The sequence below is a fragment of the Varroa destructor genome, unplaced genomic scaffold (genome assembly GCF_002443255.2).
Source record: "Varroa destructor unplaced genomic scaffold, Vdes_3.0 BEIS01000005.1, whole genome shotgun sequence".
Taxonomy (NCBI): domain Eukaryota; kingdom Metazoa; phylum Arthropoda; class Arachnida; order Mesostigmata; family Varroidae; genus Varroa; species Varroa destructor.
In genome coordinates this window covers 11,364,544-11,376,952 of record NW_019211458.1, presented here as the reverse complement: position 1 = coordinate 11,376,952, position 12,409 = coordinate 11,364,544, and the positions used below count along the sequence as shown (strand labels likewise).

Sequence of the window (12,409 nt, the reverse complement as noted above, 5' to 3'; positions counted from 1 at the left end):
ACCTGAAGATGGTAGGTGGGGTGCTCTCCGCTCCCATCTTAAACTATCACTACGATGGCAACAAGAATTAGTCATAATTGTTGTAGGAACGAAACACTTGGAAAGACACGCTGGCTTCCGTTGGATGTGTCGATTCCATTTGATTTTTAGCCGCGCTGCCCTTGTTTCTATCTGGTTAGTATCTGCGTGCTGTTGGCCTTTTGGTGTAGGGAATAATGAAATAGAATGAAACAGAAAGATAGAAACGGCGCTTAGAAATAGAACCGCGAGGGAACCATAGGAAAGACACAGTTGAAAACACGTGGGGCAGAAATTTGAAAGTCTCACCAATGCCGCCGGATCCTCTTCCCCTCTCCTCGTCATTTGCGGCATGCCTGCGTTTGTATACGCTCTTTCAATACTCTAGCTAATGGTGAAAGTGAGTTTTTTAATTTCAGTTTTCACTGTTTTCGCAGTTGGTCGCTGTTAGATGCTTTGTTCTGCCGAACTAATGCCGTTTCTTGCATTCTCTTTGCCCCTCCTTACTTTGTTATGACCGATTCTGTTTCTCATAGTCGTTGACTGTAAGAAAATCGACGGACAAATCAAGTGGAAAAAGTTTTCGATAGTTTCGTGCAGTGAAAGAAAAATACTTCAAGCTGTGCTATCAACGCAACAGTGTAGTGCACGTAAAGACCTGAATCATGTGGTGGAGAGGCTTCGAGGACATCGCATCTAGCGAAAATTCTTTGCACGCTCTAATGTGTTCTTGCTTCGTTGTTAGCACAAAGGTTGCACTGCCGTTAGTCTAATTTAAGCACTGTTATCGGTAGATTAACGAGAATCACAACGTTTCTTTGCAAAAAAGTTTTGTTCTGATGTAATCTGGTATTTAGTAGGCTCTTGTTTCTGCAAGAAATGGTATCAAAAAAAAATCTAGAAAGAAATCTAACAGCAAAAGGTAATAGCAGCAGTTCGACCTTTTCCCTCCCTTCAGTACATGGAATATGGAGCCTCATTCTTGTCATCGAGTTACTCTTACTTCTATTTGCAATCGCCCATTGGTCGCTCGTTAGCCGTCTCCCATTCATACAGTTTTCTTCGTTGTGGTAATCGGAGAATCTGTGTCTGTGCGTCAACAGGGCAAATAGTTGATTTTAGCGTCAATTTGATTGTTGGCACTATTCCATATTTTCGCTGCTCGTCTCCCTTCTTTCTCTTTTTTTATTTTGTTCTCTATTTCTTTGACTCTCTTCTGGCATCTCTTAATGCCGTCTCTCTCAACCTAATACCTGCCAACCGACCCAACAACAAAGCCTGCCTAGCTGTTCGTGATCCGCGTGCTGAGTATTCTTGCAAAAAGAAAAAGGAATAGCCGTCACCGACAAGCACATGAGAGACATGACGACTAGATTTATGAGGTAATTATAGACGACTACGCAGAACAACCAACTGCCAAGTGAGGGAACAGCAAAAGGTCTTAGTCGCCGCGGTTTGGTACTTGTCGCAACGTGCCTAGTAGCAGGTGTGAACTGCGACGTACGAAAATGATAGCAGCACAACGCATGGTAGCCTCTTCCGGAAAGGCTGAAAGTAAGGATTAGGCGTCTACTAGGGCACTCGGCCTCTCATACATTGATTTTAAACAGCCTAGCTTTTTGTGTCTGAGCCTTCCACTGCACAGAGGAAAGCAGCAATGAAAAGAAAAAACAAAAATAAGGTAGAGCCAACGTACAGCGATGGGATTAGGAGGCGTTTTTATCAGGAAGACGAAAAAGGCGAAGTTAGCAAGGCTGCAAAAGGCAAAGCCTTCTGTGAAGGCGAACGCTGGTAAAAGCAAATGCGGAAGTCATACGAAAATTCAACGACAACAAAAGACCGCTACCAAGAACGAAGAATACGGGGTAGACTGTTTACTGGGAGGCCTTCTAAGGTACGCACAGTGCAGGGAGACGGGATTTATAGCAGTGCTCCAGTTATGTGAAGTCAAGCTGGCCGAACCGCGCGAAGCAAGGTTTGGGGTTTGAGGAAAAGGAAAGTACTAGAAAAAGTAAAAACGCGTTTTTTGGGGTAATCATTTGAGAGGGGACGGCAAAGTCTAGAGTAAGGGATGACAGTAGCACCAGAGTAGGTTTCAACAATGTAAGTCGATGAAGATGTCGACAAACTTTGCTGGCTTTACTATAGTACGAGAGGTGGGGCAACGAAGTGACATTTCTGAATCACTGCCGCTCAACCACGCCAGGTCTGTGTGAGTTTGTAGTGCAGGATACGGATGCCAAGTTCGTGTCTCCTGTTGATAGGTAGATATCACTACAATGATAGGTAAAAGGCAGCGAAGGCAGATCGAGGTTAGCCTGTCGCAACAGAGGCGACAATAACGACAATAGCGGAAAACGACAAACAAAATCTGCTGAGCTCAGCTCAAGCTTATGGCAGCTGGTACACGTTTGGGCTGGTCGCGTAGCCTGAGTGAAGCAACGTCCTGAAAACTGGAAACCATCAAACCACCGTGCTGTCAACGACAGGCAGACGCACCAGCAGCGCCACATAACACATTGTAAGACAGTAAAGAGCAAAGTCGAAAAATCTGTAATGATTTTGAAAATAAAAGTAAACAGAGAGGCGGAGGAAAAATTGAACGTCATTTAACGAATGGGAGGGGACACAAATACGATTTTTTAGCGGCACGTTGAAATCGGATGAATATTTTGTTGATGTGCGTGCTTCGCGTGGAATATGGGTGGTCCGCATCAACAGCGACAAAACAAATGAACTGCAATGGAAATGTTTACTTTTCGCTCAATTTTACCTAGTAAAACTAAGGCACAAATGGGTCCCGTACCGTGTCACAATTAACATAAAGGTTGCTGTCATAGTGCAATAGAAGAGTCGAAAAAGAGGTTGTGTATCTTTAGGTATAGAAATTTAAACCAGTCAGTGAAAAAGGGAAGGGCTGAAGCGGAAATAAGCAATTGATATGAGTCTATATATTTTTCGTAAAAATTGGCGGCAATGGTATCAGTATCCGATGCTTCAACTGGCTCCAACAACCTTTCTTCCCGCCTGATACTGTGACATTTTGCTTGATGTATAGATGGTATATCCTAGATGGGTGCAAATCGATGCTGTCAATTAAAGACTTCACTGTCGTAAAGGAAGAAGCATAGGAGGAGGAGAGCATGGCACGGGTTTGAGCGCCGCGTAGCATCCAGTCGACTGATGAATGTGGTAGAAGTCAACGAACTAAGGCCAATATATAATGGAAGGAATACAAGTATGAATGATATTGTAACACAGGTAAGAAGGACAATAAACTAAACGAAAATATTTCTGGCCGTGCGTGGATGCTCAGTATTTGAGAAGACAAAGGCCGCATTAAAGAAGCACGCCAACGGAAAACAACTGATAGTGGAAGTAGCGAATAATGGACGAATAGATGGATCTATTGGGAATACAAAGCTTTTGCTTCACGTACACTAGCGCCAAAAATACAACGGTTATTAGAGCGATCAGGTTACTATCGCCAACCTCAACCCTGCGCCCCGTCTATGGCCATCATGTTTTGTATGCATTGGCGATGAAAATAGGCAAACGAGAATAACAAGAATAGTGTGATATTATGCAATGCGCACCTAAAAAATAATGGTGCAAAAGAAAGAAAATGTGAATGGTTTATGGGCTGGCATGAGTCTTCCCCAATGATTGCTAGTTATAAGGCAGTAGAAGCTGCTGCAAAATGTTTCCACCAAATGGACAGTAATGGCGAAGAAGGCGAGTATGTTGAGTCGAAGATTTGACAAGCAGGACTTGATGAAAACATTCATTTGCCATAAAAACCATTACCTCAGAATCTATATCGAATAAAAAACTGGTGGGAAGGGAGTTGAGCAACCGTTACATACCAATACAGTCGACGTGAAAGCCAACGTGTGACGAGGTCCGAGGAACGCACGAACTCAGAGACCAGCACTGTTATCGAAACGAGCATATAGGTAGGGTTAGGGCTTGGAGAATAAAAGGTGCACTGTTAGGGAACGTTTTTAAAGAAAGACTTGTCGAAAGCTTAAGGCAAATTCAACAAAATGAGCTCTATTATTCGTTACTGGACAGGTCGATAATATCGAACCTTATTTTACCTAGATGCATAGAGAAGCCCGAACGGCAAACGTGACGGTTGAGGGAGAGCTCGGAGAACTGGGAAGAACAAAGATATTGAGCTAAGGTCGAGAGAAGGATACGCACAGCTGGCTGAAACGAAAAGCGAAAAGACACAAAATTTAAGTGGGAATGGAGGTCCGCCTCTTAGGGAGTCGCGTATACGGAAAGCTTATGTGCTCAACGAAAAGCACACTTAATGCTATCATGGCTGATAAACGTTATAACAGTGGCTTAAGGGATACGAAGCAGGTCCGAGCAAGAGATCTCTACAGCCTAGACTAACATCAGGATAACGAAACTGTAAGCTCAAAAATTAGAGTTGTATTATCTCGCGAGACCGACTGCAGAAGTAGCGAATGACGAAGCATCCTACGACGATCCGTGCCAGATAGACTACGTTAACAAAAACCCAGATGTTACAAGGGGGCGATGACAATTGATAGAGATGACAATAAGAACGCTCATTGTGCGATGAACGAATTCAACCGGCGAATGGAGAAAGGTAATGAAGGAAAAAAAAATTTATCAGCAAAAACGTGGGTCTAGGAAAAACGAGTGTGAAAGAATGAGAAGGTATGGCGAAACATGTGCAATCTAACATGCTTTCAACATGTTAGGTGGGTTCTGCTGCTATTCCAGGGCTGGCGCAGGGATGCACTAATGTGGTTTACATGTGGAACTGTCAAGCAAAATCTGTGAAGGGCAAAAACAAAAGGTAAAGTGAATTAAAGGTCACAGATGAACGTAGTCGATGCACGTAATTTCACCTATGGATTCACCTAACCATGGGCGCACTCTGTATGGAGACAAACGTTGTGGCGAAGAATCAGCTAGTTAGAAGGATGGCCAAGAGCAGTGCAGGATCGCAGTACGAGTAAAAAACTAAAAGCGGCCGCCACTAAAATCCTTATACTAAAAACTGCAGGCAAGAACGGCTGAAAAACAATTAAAGGAGCTAGGGAAGCCGGCGCCAGACAATCGCTGGGCAACAAACAGTTCTGCTTGTTCACGTAAAAGAGAATAAAATATAATTATTAATGAGCTGAGCAGTGAGCGAAAGAGTGTTCACTTGTTAAGACTGTATACGGCAAGAGGAGCTGGGCGTAAGGGGAATCGCCGCGTCAGGAAGCATGACGGTGGAGGCATACTTTCTCAAGGAGGCTAGCTAGCAGCAGAAAGTAATTACCAGTATTGGCTCCTGTCCTTTATTGCATAGTTGAGGTCCAGCTTATGAAAAAAGAAGTAAATAGACAATAGTCATGCGTAGTAAGGTGCCACAGGGCGTTCTCACACACTTTATTGATACAGTAACTAATACTAGGAGCAATAGGGAAAGATACCTTTCTGAGCATTTGTATCACTTTGCAAACTTAGGAGCCACCCATCCGGTCGATCAATATATAATAATGACATTGCACGCACAAAGTAACTGTGTCATGTAAAGGTTGACACAACTCAGGCTATTCGATGATAACACAGTTTCGTTGCACGTAGCTATATATAGCATTGAGGTGGAGGCAGCTTACATGCCGCGACCTTCTCTTTCAAATCATGTACATTGCAGAAGTGATATATAGCTGTCGCTATTAAAAGCTCTAGATAGGAATGAAGGCTGCCTGCATTGGTTCGTGGTTATGGCGCCACTGTACAGACGTGCTACTACGTCTACTTTCTACATCGAAAGGAGAAATTTATTAGTGCACCGATGCAATTACCTCCTGCTCGTATGTATATTATAATACGTAATAGGAGCTGTTAAAAATTGAGGTACTATGCATACGTAGAGAACAAGTAGGGTCATTGTAAATTACCGAAACGACGTTAAAGAAGTGCTTATACACCCTACAGTTAGTTTACGCTAGGCGAGTACTACATAATGCAGCTTTGAGGCAAGAGTGAATATTTACCAATGAGATCTGCCTAAGTCTATCTAGGCAGTAACTTCAAACGTCTATAGCGCACAGTCACAGAATAAATACGTCAATGATAAGCGCGTCAAAGTGGGCATTATCCGTGCTAGCAAGCCTTGATTGCGTCGTTAGCTGAGATTGTTGGGTTTCACATCAACTTCTGCTGCCGCTGTTAGATATTGTTAAAGATGGCTGACCTCTTTTCAGCAAGACACGAAAAAAACCGTGTATCTGCTTGTTCGCATATTCGACTGGCTTTGAAATCACCTTTCGGTCTTAACTTAGGTGCTGCTGTTTAATTAGATCGAAACTAGACAGTCAGGTGAAGTAATTCCACTTGAAAAATTACCCTAACTTGATTCAGAGAAGTAACCTTAAACGATAAGTGATCTAAACTGAAATTCGTACAAATGTACACGCGGCTCTGTATCAAAGTCTCTACGCATCTTTTAACAGAACTCACCCAGCGTTGTTTGTGTATGGTTTATACCTGTTGACGGAAATCCAAATATTGTAGAATAAAATTGAGACAAACGCGTCATCGAATCGATATTAGATGGCCAAACCCTCCGATTACTGAGCTTGGGCCAGTCTGTCTGCAACCCGAAAATCCTTTCTTGTTTCTCTGATATTCCATTCTAATCGTACTACTCACGTTGAAGTCAATAGAACTAAATCCGTACAAATTTAATTTAAAATAGCTCTTATTATGACACTATACGGCTATGCTTATATTCAGATAAAACTGTGCGTCTAAATAGAGCATTATACCAGCGATCCTACATGGTCTATTAATAATTATTGTTACAGTAAGTTTCATTCTGTTAGTGGTTTTCAGTTTGCCCTTATCATTGTTCACTATGGCTGTCGGTGTTGTCGAGGTAACCGGCTCGCTTTGTTTGTTGCAGGATGGCTCCTACATGGTCGACTCTTATTAGGTACATGATATTATAGCAGCTCTGTGCTCTGGGTACGATGAACCTAATGAGATGGCGCAGGGTACTCGATTTTGTTGCTTGTTGCGTGTGTTCTCTATTTGGCCAGTGCGAATACTATGTATGAAAACTATAGTCTTCAGCAAGAGTTTCGTCCAGCTTTCTGGTCTACTCACTGTATTCATAGCAATGCTTATTACTGTCATTCATGTGGTTGATTAAAAAGCAAGAGGAAATACAAGTTGAGATGGGGGTTTAGGGAGCTGGATATGGGCTTGCTTTGAAGCGATGTCAATAACGATGTCGCACAAAGTAAAAAGAACATTTGGAAAAAGATAATAGGAGAAGTAATATGGCTGCAGTGTTTCATCGAACAGCAGCGTTGTCCTGATTCGTGTCGCCGTTGTTGCAGTAGCAAATACAGCCCTATGCCGTATTCGTCGTTAAGCTGTCCGCCATTGCTTTTTGCTCATCATCTCGCCTTTTCTTTTTACTATGGCTGATTTCCCATCTACACACCGCCTGGACTGACTGTTTGATTTGAACGTCATTCTATAAATCCTCCCGTCAGCCAGCATTAGCAGTAGGCGTTCAGTACGCCAGTACCTCGAATACGGGCGGCCTATTATTCCTTGCCGCGTGTGCCAAATATGAGAGGCTGCGGAGGTGTGCGGATACGGGGGGCGGGGGAATTCAGGCAGATGTACCTCACATCGTATTTAGATGGCTCGAGCTAAACCGTAGATTTGGCTAATCCTCATGGTTTAATACATCTATACGTCCTGTATGCATAAGGTGGCGGTGATAGTACGTGCATTTACTCATTCTTAGTAGTCTGTCATTGCGCCGCAGACAGGAAAAACTGGGTTTGACTCCGTACTTTTTGATCTTTGAAGAAAGTGTAGTAGTTGCCTCATAGTTGGCAATAGGAGACTCCGCACCGTATCGTAGGAAACGCTCATGCTTTGCGTGTTTCGCGTAACCTGGGCGAATAGCATTACGCAGCTCAGTAGCGCTGGCGAGCGATTTGAGACCTGCCAAGTGAATGAGTGAACATCGTATCGTCGTCCTTCTCATCTTCTATGCACTCTGCATCCCCCCCGGTCGCCGCATCCATATTACATCATTTGCCGGCTTTCTTTTGGCGCTGCTGTACAACTCTGTTGACGCAAGTGCTGCAGCTGTATATCGCGATAAACGGCGACGACAACAGTGGGACAAAGCCAATAGCAAAGTAGCATGGATGGAAACGGGAGGCGATCGCGGCGGAGCAGGAAGACAATGGTTATCTCTTCGGATTGATGTTGTAATGCAAGCTCTATGGCATTGAAAGGAGGCCTTGGTCATCGGAGATTGCGGACGGGGAGGTGAGAAATCTTCTGCTTTGTTCAAGTAATACGGGTCGATCTACCAGGTCATGAACCTGAAGCAGGAACAGCCATGAGGTGTGTGGCTAGATACAGAAATACGCTTGTGACTTGGGTATGGGTGCTAGGTGTGCTGCTGTTCTTTTTGGTGTAGTTGGTTTCGTGACGTTTGACAACAGAGAAGAATAGAGAAGGGGGGTAAGAAAAAATATGTAAAGAAAGGGCAAACAAAAAAAAAAACACAACATGATGCGCGTGTATTTCAAAGATGATTTTATGATCCGTCTGTTTATCACTGTCTACTAAACCGTGTAGCGTGAGGCAGGCTCGATGCATCATTATCATGATAACTAACGAAATCCAAGCTGTATTTATTTACCTTCGTTGGTAGCAGCCAACAAATTATTCAGGTGAACAAAGACAACTCCAACTATTTATGTGCAAATCATAACAATATTAGTTGGACCTGCATAAACTGACTCTTAGTAAGTTCATTATAGATGTACCTATATTAAAAAAGGAACTACATTAAATTTCGAAAAACACTGGAAAGTCGGGAGCTGGCAACATTAAACTGATCAGATTCTTTGTTCTTTTTCCAATATGTTATTATCGTGTGTGTGAATAGGGTCACAGAATTTCTAGCTGTTATTACTGCAGAAGCTACAAACATAAGCATAACGGGCTAAAAGAGTATATGTACTCATCCAGTGGTAAAGGATCAGTCCGCGTGGGCAAGCATCTCTCTTATTTTGTTGTTGTCAATCGAATAAGGCGGATAAATAGGTGTGTATGAAAAGCCCAAGGCTCAATGAATATACAAGGGCATGTAATTTGCGGGGAATTATTCATATGAAAAATGTGTTATTACTGTGTAATACTTTAACGAAATTATGTAAGCCGGAACCTTATCTAAAATAAACAAATTATCAAAAGGTATCAGTTTCTGTCAAAAACAAGGTTCATCGAATACCATTGAAAGGCTGAGAAATAGGAGCTACCTGAGGTTATGACTGCATGTAATTCCATGGCTTTATGGCACATGTGGCTTCAGCATTCTAGCAAGTCAAAAATGAGAAATCTAGTTTGTTAGTTCGGCAGCTTCTCAACGCTATTAATACATGCAATTAATTACATATGTATATGCTTGCTTTGGTTATTGTATCTCGCGAAGGTGGTAGGCCCTCTCGCCGCCTGTCCTGTACCCAGTTATTGCACTCGGGTATAAATATATGTGTATAAGCTTAACGCTCTCGCTCCTTCCAGCCGTCGACACGCTTCCCATGTTTTGCACTTTCTCTAGGAACACTATGGCAGCTATGACTTCCGCGCCGTAGACTACCACTTCGCCTACCCCTCTTTCTCTTATTTTGTGATGGTGACTGTTCTGCCGTAGCATTAAAACAGGCTCACTTATAGTGTAAAGAACGTTGCATTAACGAGTGAATGCGCGAGAGGATCGAAAATAGCAGCAGCAGTATAGATCGAGTGCGAACTCTTGCCGGTTACCGCGTTCGGTTAATAGCTAACCTTTGTAGAGTATTATCGAGATCCGAAAAGCGGCAGGCTGAATTGAATAATGTGAGACGGCGGCGGTTGACAGGCTTGGACTTCTCAACGATGTCGGCAGGACCGATCCAAAGGAGCTAGAAATTAGGTGCTGTTACTACGGCTCCTCGTGCGCACGAGCAGTTCATTAATGGGTCGGGAAGTGTGCTATTCCAATCAGGCTCATCATTGATACTAAGATGAAAAAAAACAGGATGCCATAGTTTACTATACCCGTTTCAGACCTAGTGTCTGCCACGTGCGTTTGCTTGGAGCGCTCACGTGGTATAACGGTAGTTGCTGTAGTCCATTAAGTAATGGCGACGTGGGCGGCAACGAGCGGTCTCTTGTACGTGGGGTGCGCGCCTTGGAGACAACAAGGTGATACGAGGCTATAGCAGCATGTATGACGACAACAACAGCAAGACAATCTCCACCCGCTAGTTCTACGCGACATGACCGTGTGCGTTTGTGGCAACAGTGATGAGGAAAACCACTCCACTCAACTGCCGCCGCCTACTGCACCTGTCTCCATTACCATGTAGGTGACCGACGTCCACTTTTCTTACTAACGCCGCTGTCAATCAGGTCATGCTCGTTTGAGAAACATGGCTTACTACGGGGTATTATCTTGGCTATTACGTTCACGTTCTCAGTAGGTAACAAAATAGTCTGACACAACGCCTAAAGACAGCAGAGCACATGAAAAAAACAGCGAGGTAAAGGTTACGACAGTGACGACACCTAGCAAAGAATGAAGAACCGAGAAAAGGAATAGCAACTTGAAGCACAGCTATGACCAAGCAATAAGCACGTATAACTGTATCAGCAGGTGAAAATGTCGACTGAACGAACCACTAAACTGCGTTAGCTAGAGGATCTTTTAATACACTGAATTCTTTTGCTTTTAAAATGAGTAGTACGTCTATTAAAGAAAGCGGAAGGACGCCACAATCGTAGGCGAAGACTAACGTGCCGTAAAAAGTATCTCCTAAAACCAACGCCAAGTATAGCTGAGCTATCAAGTTAAATACAAATTATTGTTCAGTATAGACGGCTTCATCATATATTTTCTTGTTTTAAGTGATTACTTCGGATTAATGCAAGTGACAACATGAACCAACATTTTATCTATTCATCACCCTGCTTATATCACTCTTTATAATCGGCATTATCTCACTGACCGCCTAAGAAAGCTGCGACTCCCTTTTGTAGTTGATAAACAAAGGCGTCATTTTTTGTTCATTGTCTAACATAATTTATTGCCGCAAACAGCTTGCACGGGTGTAGGTTGGCCTTAAAAACACAAATCGTAATGTTGGAAAGCGTATGATGTTACTGTTCTGGCAAGGGTTACCGAGCGCTGGTGCGCTTGCGCTTAGACCCATACGCACACATTGCGGACTTTCTCTCATACGAAGCTGCTAGCCGCATAGGCACACACATATATATATATATATGTAACGTCTGCAGGCGTAAGAGCGGTCGCTTGCGCCAACATTTGATAATAATAATAATAATAATGCGAAGGTGCTGCCACCACTGCCATATTAACTGGTACAGGACGCTGGAAAACTGCTAGAAGCCTGATTTGCGAGCCGTTGTTGCTGGCAGAATTTGCTAATCCAGCTGATTTGTTTGCCCGCCAGTAGCGACGCCGTGCAACAGATATAGCTGCTACTACGACTGGCAACGAAACGAAGGTGTGAAGAAAAAACTACTCGAGGCCTGCACTTCGCATTCAGAAAGCTGAAACGGCATTTGATCGAAATATTTTGTATTATAGTACGGCCAGCAACCGCCGCAATAATCGTTACCGCTACAACTGCAGAAATAAGAAAAAATAGCAGCTAGACAACACGCAATTAATCAAGATAATTTATCTACGAATTGAGTATTTATCGTTACGGTGCATGTATGAAACTCTAGCTATTGCCCCTATTAATCCGCATTAGTACGATGTGCCTTGTATCGTGCACGTTCTAGTAGTTACTTAATTGAATAAACAACAATGACTATCGACCTTCTGCGCTATTGTATGGACTAATACTAACGCACTTGATTGCCGACGAGTAATTTTATCGTGATCGTTCATTTTCTCCATCTTTTTTTTTTTTTAGCTAGTGTTTATTTTTGCTCCTTTTACTGTGAGTGGCTTCCGATCGGTTTCCCTATTCCTGCGCCAGACCATCTGCTACGTAATAAGCTTTACATAATAAACTATTAAAGTATATCTATGCATATATGTCTACCAATAACCCGTAGAGCACTCGTGGAAGCTGACGTCTACTTTGACGCTTATAGACACGGCGATAGTAATCTATACGCAGTGTTCTCTTTCGGGGTTTGTACGTATAAGATGCTGTCAATACAAAAAAAAGCGCTGGATTTCTGCCCACGGAAAGCAAAGACACGTTCGTTCTAAGACTTTCAGCCTTTTGGCTTATGGACGCGTAAACGTCAAATGTCTTTTTCATGCGCACCACTAATGACCACCTCCCATCTTTCT

The 12,409-nt window shown here is 43.1% G+C and overlaps 1 protein-coding gene across 9 annotated transcripts in view; it reads left to right on the top strand.

Annotated features, from left to right (window-relative positions):
• LOC111252022 (uncharacterized) overlaps positions 1 to 12,409 on the top strand; it is a 121,691-nt gene that overhangs the window by 21,687 nt on the left and 87,595 nt on the right. Inside the window, exon 1 of one of the 9 annotated variants that reach the window (XM_086991422.1) lies at positions 10,171 to 10,441. The exons of the other annotated variants lie outside the window; for them this stretch is intronic. The gene's annotated coding sequence lies outside the window, so the exon portion shown is untranslated. Of the gene's footprint in view, positions 1 to 10,170; positions 10,442 to 12,409 lie in introns of those variants that run through there. 9 annotated transcript variants of the gene reach the window in all.